The sequence below is a fragment of the Balaenoptera acutorostrata genome, chromosome 11 (assembly GCF_949987535.1).
Source record: "Balaenoptera acutorostrata chromosome 11, mBalAcu1.1, whole genome shotgun sequence".
Lineage (NCBI taxonomy): Eukaryota > Metazoa > Chordata > Mammalia > Artiodactyla > Balaenopteridae > Balaenoptera > Balaenoptera acutorostrata.
Genome location: NC_080074.1, coordinates 52,127,540 through 52,137,996, shown reverse-complemented (window position 1 = coordinate 52,137,996; position 10,457 = coordinate 52,127,540). Strand labels below are relative to the sequence as shown.

Here is a 10,457-nt window from a genome sequence, read left to right as displayed (position 1 = left end):
AGTACTTTTCTTACAAAAGAAAAAACTGCCGCATGAAAATAGACAATGGGCCAGAGTCTAATCTCACATAAATCAATGAAAAATTTCCCACAATTATTATTAATAGCATCCTGATGTATCCATTTTCCCTCAGAGTTACATGAACTGAAAATCTAGCATCACAGATAAAACACATAAGCCATCAAAGTAGAATAATTTTGTTCTTCTATTTTTCTCTTTGATGTGTTATTTCTTCGCCTGTCACATACTTGAGCTAAAAAATGAAATCTTGCCCAATTTCCCAATAATCACAGAACGACCTTAAACAATCATCTTTCAACTAGCCTTAGATTAAAATTTTAAAATCACCTTTAAAGTTCTCTTTCAACTTTTTCCTATCATTTGGAAGGGCATTCAGCGCATATTAGCTCTGGTCCAATGAAGACCAGCAGTAGAAAAGGCATGAAGTAACTACGATGCTTCTCTCATGCCAGCTGAGGGGATGGAGGGATTGGTGGCGGAGGGGACTGTATTGGAAACATTTTTGCTTCACATAATTCAGAACCTGATCTCATGAGTGATAAGGTAAGTTCAATTTTCAGTGTGGTCTTTGTTAACTATTGTTCAAAGGCTCTGAAGAAATAGGAATATATAACAACTTTCCCTCACCTATTTTTCAAGCCATAAATAAGAGGCTAGGTTACAGCATGTGGCACAAACCATTCTGAAAGCATTTTACTTTCTTCTTTCATGGGGCTATAAAATTATATGGTGCATTCTCAACTTCGGAAATTGCTGGAGGAAAAGAGCTTAGGAAATATTTATTTCCTACAGAACACAGGAAATATGCACAGCCTTCTCGCTATCTCTTTTTCCCTTAACTTCTGGATTTGGGCCAAGATTATTTAACTCATTAGCCTTTCACTGAAATTGTTCATCACAGCTGTCCAGTTGTTTTGGTTGTTATTTTTCATACATACTCAGTATGTGAAACTAAAGTGGAACTGTACACAGTGACAGTGGCTTTCATTCATTCATTCATTCATTCATTCAAATGGTTACTGAGCACCTACTATATACCAGGGCGCCACACGGTGCGCTGGAGCTAGCAAGACGAAGAGTTCAGTCTCTGTGCCCAGGGAGCGTGAGGTCCAGCACAGGAGACTGAAAATAAATGGCAGCAACAAGGCAGCCTATGAAGTCAATGTCAGAGGGATACTCGGGGAACTGCAGGAGGTGCAGGATCCACATTCAGGTGGGGTCATTGTGGAGAAAGGCTCCTCCAGGGGCACATCTCAGCTGAAGCCTGAGAGATGAGGAGGCGTTTAGTCAAGCAAAAAGGAAAAGGGAAGAAGGGGCTGCTCCCAACAGATCCAGAGCACAGTCTAAACCCCAGAAGCGTCCAAACGACAGAACTGTGCTAAAAGGACTTTTGTTAACAGCTATCAATGTTTCAGTTTCACCTCTGGAATGACGGAAGAATGATTTGCCGCGGTGATGGTACCATGTGTTCCTGAACCAGTGATGGATGGCGTCACAGCAGAATGTCCGGGCAGAGACAGGAGGAAGCAGATCAGAGCTGAGGCCCAAAAATGACTCTGTCAGAAGCCATTTCATGTTGTGAAAATCCCATAAATTTCCTGAAACAAAGGTCAATTATACTTCAGATGAACCGACTGAAAGAGAAATGTGGACTGGAAAGAAGGGTGGTGGGAAAGCAAGCAGATGACACGGACAGATGTCTCCAAAAGAGCTTACGCACAATTTTTCCTTCAGTTTCTATAGTTCCTGTTGACAGGTGCTTTTGCAGTTCTATGAGGATTTCCTAATAAATAAAAACTTTAAAAAATATTGCATGATGCTTTGTTTCTTGCATTTTAAGGAGATGAAGAGGCATATCAAATTCATATCTTTGTTATGAAGATTGAGAAGCAGAATTTATTCGATTGAGTTTAAGCTTACTAAATATTTACATTTGGGGATTGAGGGTTTTTTTTTTTTTTTCTACTTTTAAGTTAAATCCAGATGTTTTCAATCCATGTAAAATGACAACAGATATGTAATACATTCCTCAAAAATCCATATAAAGCTTAGCACAATGCCTAGCATGTAATAAGTGCTCAATAAATGTTAGCTATTATTATTGTTGATATATATTTACAGAAAATAAATATAAAATGTTTTCTAAGACATATACACTCTTAAAAAAAACAGTACAGTCACATGGTGAAAAAAGCAAATAGTTTGCAATAACTTACGATGAAAATCAACAGCGACTTGCCTCCTCCCACTCCTACTCTCCCATCTTATTCCTCAGATGCAGTTAAGTGCCTTTAACTCTTTTAGTAATTGCTTCAGGGGGTTGTCTCATATTTCTAAATTATAGGCCTATATATCATTTTATTGAGAAACCAATTTGAGGCGTTATCAACTGAATTCTTTCCACAGCAGATGAGGGTTTAGATCTCTTGAGTCATTCTATTATTCATTCAGTCAACAAATAATTATTGAACACCGACTGTACCAAGCACTGAGTAGGCGCTGAGGATGCCCCGGTGAACAAAACTGACCAAACGCCTTGCCTGCAGGGAGCTTACATTCTAATGGGAAGAGAGACATTAAACAAACAAGTAAAATACATTGTATGCCAGGTGGTTATAAGTTCAAAAGAGAACAATTAAGTAAGGAGGGGCTAGGTGGAGGGACTACAGTTTTAATGGGTTAGTCCGGGAATGCTTCACTGAGAAGTTGATTATTTGACTCTAATCTTGGGAAATTTTCTTATATTGTTCCTTTGATAATTTATTCACCTTTGTTTTCTCTATTCTATCTTTGGGATGCCCTGTTGATCAGATAGGGCTGGTTTAATCCTCTACGCTGCTTGGATATTTTAAATATATTTTAAAAATTTCTCTCTGTTTTGTTTTTTGGGGATTTTCTTGATTTTATCTTTTCAACTCTTCATACTACAGGTATGTGGAGGTCTTCTTTTTTTCTTTCTTTCTTTCTTTTTTTTTTTTTTTTTTTAAGACACTTGAGGTCTCCTGGGAAGTCACCTCTGACTTCTAGGCTCAGGAAAGAAACCAAATTGATGACATTTTATGCCCAAAGAAATGGATGGCAGTCCACTGACCCATGTAATCACCCTGTTTTCAGCCCTAAGCCTAAATACCACCCACTACTCTACTTGGAATTCCAGAATCCTAAGTCTTTCTGGGATTCCTCTGGGCAAATCTGATTTCTCTTGTCTCTATCTTCCTCTGTGTGCAGTGGAAGAGGCAGCTTCTTCTGCTCTGCAAAATTTGCTGAATCTGTATTCCAGAAATATGTGGAAATCTCTTATTTTTGATTGATTCCAATCACATTTTTTGTGTACTCATGGATTTGTTACTTTTACATGCCTTTACTACGATTCTGATGGAATCTAGGGAAGAAGAGAAAATTAATGTATTGTGTAACCTGCTGTCTATAACTGAATATCCATGTACAATTTTTAAAAGCATTTATTGATTGCTAATTTCCATCATATATGTGCATACATTTATGTAAATTTTCCATATATTTATCCCAAATATATATTAATATATATGTGTCTGTATACACAAATGTATGTGTATATCTGTATGTATTTGTGTGTGTGCGTGTGTGTGTGTTAATCTTTTTTCCATCATTCCACTCTTCTGGGGTTAAGATATGTAAACTCAAGAAAGATCATCAATCTCAAAGACATAAAGTCCTACACATTATGTTTCAAGGTGAACAAGCATAGCATATTTTAGGGCCTGTAAGAATGGCTAGAGTGTAGGTTTGTTTTAGGAAGAGGGAAATGATCACAGAAGACTCTGGAGAGAAATTTTTTAAAACAGAGCCAGATCCTGAAGGACCGTGTAAACAAAGTTAAGAAGTTTGAAGTTTATTCTATGATCTATAGGGAACCACTGAATGAGTTGAGCAGAGAATGATGTAATCAGATTTATACTTTAGAAAAATCACTGGCTACAGCAGAAAGAATTAAGCAGGGTGCAAAATGGAGATGAGGATCAGCTTGCAGGTGATTGCAATGGTGCAAGCAAGCGATAAAGGTGGTCTGAACAGAGGTAGCGGCAGCAGGGATGGAAAGAATTGGACCAATTTGAGAGGTATTTGGGAAGCAGAGTTGATGACTCTTGGCGTTTGTTAGCAATAGGAGTGGAAATGGGAAGAGGAGTCCGGGGAAATTGCCAGTTCTGACCTAGGCAGTGGGTGCTGGCGCCATTCACTAAGATAGGAAGCTTAGACAGACCGAGCAGCAGCTTAAGAAGAAGCTGATGGGGGAGAGAGAAGAGACTAGGATCCAGAAGCCAGCCATATCCCCCGAGGCGGCCCACAGCCATCCACATGGAGGGAGGTGCCCTCTCACCGGAATGTAGACTGAAGCACTGATTGATAAATCCTGCCAGACACTCCCCAGAGATGGTGATTTGGGGACCAAAGTGAGAACAGGACTGTTTATTACTTCAGAGTCCACAGGAAAGACACCACAATTTCCAGAATTTATCTCCGGGGACAGAGGAAGTTTACTCCCACTGAAAAATTTTTAAATTGTATTTTTGTGGCAGGCCACGCATCGTGGATTCAACATGCTGATTACAGCTACATGAAAGCGTACTCCCCAATTCGAAGATACACGTTCTATTCAAGCACCCACACAACACTTATCCAAATCGATCCCATACCAGTCACAAAGACAGCATGAAATTTTTCAAAAATTTGATGTCATAGAGGTTACATTTTAACCACATTATTACTAAGTTAGACAACAATAGCAATATAGAAAAGGAGGAATACCACATTTTGATAAAAAGCACCTCCAAACAATTCATGAGTTAAAAAGGAAATGATAATGGAAATTACAAAATATCTAGACCTGAACAACCATCGAGGTATCACATATCAGAATGTATGGGGAACAGTTAAAGTGGTTCTTAGGTATAAGTTTGTGGCCTCAAATATTTCTTTAAAAGAGAATTGAAATGAATAAGCATTTACTTCAAGAAAGTGCATTAACTCACTCAAAAAAATTTAGACACCAAAGTCTCATCTTTTTTAATACAAAACATTATTGGGTATATTTTACCATAATAAAAATGGGGGGAAGGGGAACATTATTGGGTAAATAAACAAACACCTATTTGTCCAAGTAAAATTTATATCAGCCAAGTAATAAAAATGCTGATTTCATTCAATCTGCCTTCTTTGCTTTTTTATATCTATATTGATCAAAAACTTCAATGGGTTAGTAGATATTTGGCTTTTTCATATGTATTACGTATATATAATATCTATATGTACATGCAATATGATTCTCCGTATGTATATATCATAGTCCAACTCGGACATTTTGCCTCTAAATAGAAAACAGCTCTGAGAGAAGCAAGATGAAGGAATAAATAAGGACATGGGCCCGGGGTCAGAGAGCACTGAATTCTGTCTCCACTTTAATCTTGTATTATCTGGGTGACTTTGGAACATCTATGTAACCTCCGAAAACTTCAATTTCCTTCTCTGTAGATTAGAGTTGCTGTGACACTGGTACCAGCCACAAATGATTGTTACAGTTTACTGAATACACAGTGCCGGTATTGTCAGGGCGGGGCAGTGGGGAGGCACTTGTGGGTGTTTTTGTTTTTGTTTTTGTTTTTACCATTCTAATAAGTATTAAGTGGCATTATGTTTTACTAAGAGACTGCTATAAACTGAAGGTTTGTGTCCTCCAAAATTCATCTGTTGAAAATACTAACTCACAACGTGATGATATTTCGAGTTGGGGCCCTTGGGGGTGATTACGAAGGTGTAGCCCTCGTGAATGGACTAGTGCCTTTATAAAACAGACCTTAGAGAGATCCTTCACCCCTTCCTGGAAGTTCATAGCGAGATGGCCGTTTATGAACCAGGAAGCGAGTCCTCGTCAGACACTATGAATCTGCCAGCACCTTGATCTTGGATTTCCCAACCTCCATAATTGTAAGAAATACATTTCTGTTGTTTACAAGCTACCCAGTCTATGGTATTATGTTATAGCAGCCCAAATGCGCTAAGACAGAGACATTCGTTATGATAACAGCCCAAGGATCCCTCTTCTAGTTGACAAGGGAATAAATATAAACACGTCCCTAATCAATGACTTCACTAGTTGTTTTTTTTTCTTATCCAGCTGGGTGAATTGCTGAAATATAGGTATGGGTGCACAAATATACACAGACACACAAGCAAATCTCACCACTTTTGTCAAGTGCACCCTTTTGGACTATCACGGAAGACTTTCTTCTAGGACTTGAGGAGTAGTGTGTACTCTTTTACACTTTTCCAAAGAGGAATAAGCAAGACTTGTAAGGTTTGGTCGGCAGAATAATGACTCCCAAAGATGCCCATGTCCTAATCTACTGAACCTGTGAATTTGTTACAATACATTTCATGGCAGGGGGGATTTAATGCTGCAGATGGAATTAAAGCGGCTGATCAGCAGGTCCTGAGATGAGGACAGTATCCTTGGTTATCCCAGTGAGCCCAACGGAATCGCAAGGCATCTTTAGAAATAAAAGAGGGAGAGAGGAGACTCAGAGTCAGAGGGACGCAGCAGGAGAAAAACTCCACCTGTCATCTGCTGGCTTTGAAGATGGAAGCAGGTCACATACCAAGGAACATGGGCAGCCTCTAGAAGCCAGAAAAAAGCCGGGGAACAGATTTTCCCCTAAGCCTTCAGAAGGAACGCAGCCTTGCCAATGCCTTAATTTTAGTGAGACCAGTTTTGGACTTCTGACCTCCAGAAGCTGAAGAGAATAAACCTGTATTGTTTTAAGTCACTGAGTTTGAGATAATTTGTTAGAGTGGTAGCAGGAAACGAATACATAAGAGTTCGTTACAAGGAAAGAAAGATGAGGTGACCCCTCACTGGATACATTTCTGAAAGGACTTTGTTCCCATTAATCCACAGAATCCAGACTATGTTTGTGATTCCTGCCTTGGTTACAGTTTCTCAGGATTCAGTCCTGGGACATCTCATCCCTCTGTGTTCTCCCTGACTCTGTAACTTCATCCACATTCATGGCTTCAGATGCCATTTTTATATAGGGCTGATCCACAAGTTTGTATCTCTCACTTAGCCCTCCTTTCAGAGCTCCAGGCCAGAATATCTCCGCTTGGGTATCTCACAGGGATCTCAAGCTACAGGGATCCAACACTGAACTCTTCATTTTCTACTCTCCACTCCCCATCCTCACACCCCCAGCCTGCCTTTCCCTAGACTTCTCCAATTGCTCATGATAGAAAGTAGTCAAGAAACATTTGACACCTTTTCTCAACCTCCGATTACCGAGTCTTGCCAAGTCTGTCCTCAAATCTGTTTCTAATTCACTCAGTTCTTGCCACCTTTTGTCACCACCCTAGTCCAAGCTATCATCATCTTTTCCCTGAACTACTGTAACAGCCTCCTAACGCTACTGCTTCCCTAAATACCCCTCCAGTTCATTCTCCACACTGCAGCCAGGGTGATTTTTTTTTTTTTTTTTTTGGCCCGCCTCGCGACTTGTGGGATCTTAGTTCCCTGACCAGGGATCGAACCCGGGCCCTCCGCAGTGAAAGTGCAGAGTCCTAACCACTGGACCATCAGGGAACTCCCCAGAGTGATCTTTCAAAATATGAATAAGATGATCCATGCCTCTGCTTAAGACCCTTTTGGGGCTTCCCGTTGCTCGTGCGAGAATATCCAAACCTGCTCTTTTCTGGCTGGAATCATGGAGGGAGCAGAAGAGAAGAAAAAGAAGGTTCCCGCTGTACCAGAAACCCTTAAGAAAAAGCAAAGAAATTTCACAGAGCTGAAGATCAAGCTCCTGAGAAGTTATCCAAAAGATGCTTTGAAAGGCAAGGAGGAAGTTTATCAATGAAAAGGCTAAGCACTGTTACAAGGAGTATAGGCAGATGTACAGAAGCAATATTCGAATGGCTAGGATGGCAAGAAAAGCTGGCAACTTCTATGTGCCTGAGGAACCCAAATTGGCACTTGTCGTCAGGATCAGAGGTAGCAATGGTGTGAGCTCAAAGGTCCGAAAGGTGCTGCAGCTTCTTCGCCTGCTCCAGATCTTCAGTGGCACCTTTGTGAAGCTCAACGAGGCTTCAGTCAACATGCTGAGGATTGTGGAACCACATGTTGCATGGGGGTACCCAAACCTGAAGTCAGAAAATGAACTGATCTACAAGTTTGGCTATGGCAAAATCAACAAGAAGTGAATTGCCCTGACAGATAACACATGGATTGCTCAGTCGCTTGGTAAATGTGGCATCGTCTGCATGGAGGATCTGATTCATGAGATCTGTTCTGTTGGAAAACGTTTCAGAGAAGCAAACAACTTCCTGTGACCCTTCCAATTGTCTTCTCCACTAGGTGTAATGAAGAAAAAGACCACCCATCTTCTAGAAGGTGGAGATGCCGGCACCAGATCAATAGGCTTATTAGAAGGATGAACTAAGGTATCTACCTTGATTATTTCTGTAATCTGGTCAGTTAATAAACGGTGACTGCTTTCAAATTGAAAGAAAAAAGAAAAAGAAAATCCAAACCCTTGAGCATGGCTTGAAAGGCCCCGCATGATCCTCCTGCATCTCTCCAAATCCATCTCATGCCGCTACCCCTGTGCAGCCGCTACCCCCGTGCAGCCGCTACCCCCGTGCAGCCGCTACCCCCGTGCAGCCGCTACCCCCGTGCAGCCACATTGACCTGCTTTTAATTCCTTGAAGATTCCAACCCCCCTCCAACCTCAGGGCCTTCATACAAGCTATTCCTTCTGCCTGGAACACGTGTCTCCTAACTTTCCACATGACTCTTCATCCATCAGGTTTCATCTTATCAGAGAGATCTCCTCCAACTTAAAGTAGTCCTCATAACATCCTATTATTTTCTTCCATAGCTCTTATCAAAATCATGAATTACACACACACTTAATTGTTTAATTCCTGTAACCCTTACTGGTCTGTACACTCCCCAGACCATGTCTGCTGTGTTCATCTCTGCATTGCTCACCCCAGGCACAGAGTCTGACACATAGTAAGTGCTCAGCCATGTTTGGTAAAGGAATAAATTAATAAATGAATGATGAATTTGGATGCAGTAAACAGAATTTTTAAAATCTTCTGTCACCTTTTAGAAATTATTTCTTCCTCTGTCCCCCACCAGACTCTCTTTGCCACTTACTCTTCCCTTCCCTAGCCAGTGCCTATGCTCCAAAACCTTTCTGCAGTATCAAAATACATCTATCCTGCCACATTCCCACAGGGACTCTGCCCTCTTCTGGCCAATATGGGAACTGATTCCATTTTACTGGAGCTTGAGGATTTATTTTCCTTCTCGGATATTTTCATCTTAATCAGCAACTTCTGGAAAACCAAGAGCTTGGCCCAAAATAAAGACTCCAAATCCATTTCTGTTTAGTAATGTGTATAAATAAAGTCCATTAACAAATTCACGAGTGATGAATCCTAAATATAACCATGGCAGATGTCACTCGTTAATCCAGCACCTGTTTATTACTCTATCTACTCTGGCTGTGAAACTTAGAACTTTTCAAGGAGACCCAGACCCAACAGGGGAGAAGGATATTGTAACTAAGTTAATGAAACCGTCCCCTCTGTAGACAACTTCCCATCTCACTTCCCCCAGATCAGGACACTGGGGAGGAGAATGATCCCTGGGCTGAAAATTTAATCAGCTCCTATACATTATGGCACATGTAAGACCTTCTCATGCTCCCATCATGACTGAGAGAGTATCATTTCTAATAAAGGCTAGAGGATCAAGAAAAAGAACTGACACTACTCTGCAAGACTCCAGGGGGATGTTTAGAAAATCGTTGCTTTCTAGACGACATTGCCTTTGAGAATTGTTAGCGCTTGTATGTGTGTGATCCAACAGTTAATTGTGGGACCAGAGGAAATACTTGTTGGACAGAATGTCTGCCACTCCCCCTAGCAGGGAGACCTGAAAAGCAGTCTGGATTTGGGACACCCACGGCCGCCCTGGGCTACTCTGAGGCACTTGAAATTCCAGAGGCCACCTTGGATTGGCCTACTGGTGCCACCCCTTCCCAGCGCTCGCCCTCATTCCACTCCCAGCCCTGGGCATTATTAGAGGCTGAAAAACTCAGACTTGGGGAAATGCAATGCTAGGGATGAGGGATGGACCCGGGAATAAAACCAAATCCTGTGTATAAGGGTAGGATTTCCCAAAAGGGGGGGGGGGGGGTGGAGTTTCTCCCATGGGAGTTTAGAAACGAGGCATTTTTTTTGAGAGGCACATATCTGAGGACAGAGGTGTAAGGCTGGGTATGGAACACCCACGAGAAAACACCCTGTGAATTGTTCAACTTCTTGGATTGTTTTCTCTTAGACTATGGGAAATGCTGTATTTAGTGTATAACATTTGGGGTATTTATTTTTATATTATAGAT

The 10,457-nt window shown here is 41.0% G+C and overlaps 1 non-coding gene and 1 pseudogene across 1 annotated transcript; one reads left to right on the top strand and one right to left on the bottom strand.

Moving 5' to 3' along the window:
• Nucleotides 1-7,557: 7,557 nt before the first annotated feature.
• Nucleotides 7,558-7,630, bottom strand: TRNAE-UUC (transfer RNA glutamic acid (anticodon UUC)). The gene has a single exon. It is a non-coding gene; the product is annotated as a tRNA-Glu (tRNA).
• Nucleotides 7,631-7,751: 121 nt separating this feature from the next.
• LOC103016900 (60S ribosomal protein L7-like) lies at nucleotides 7,752-8,483 on the top strand (annotated as a pseudogene).
• Nucleotides 8,484-10,457: the final 1,974 nt, after the last annotated feature.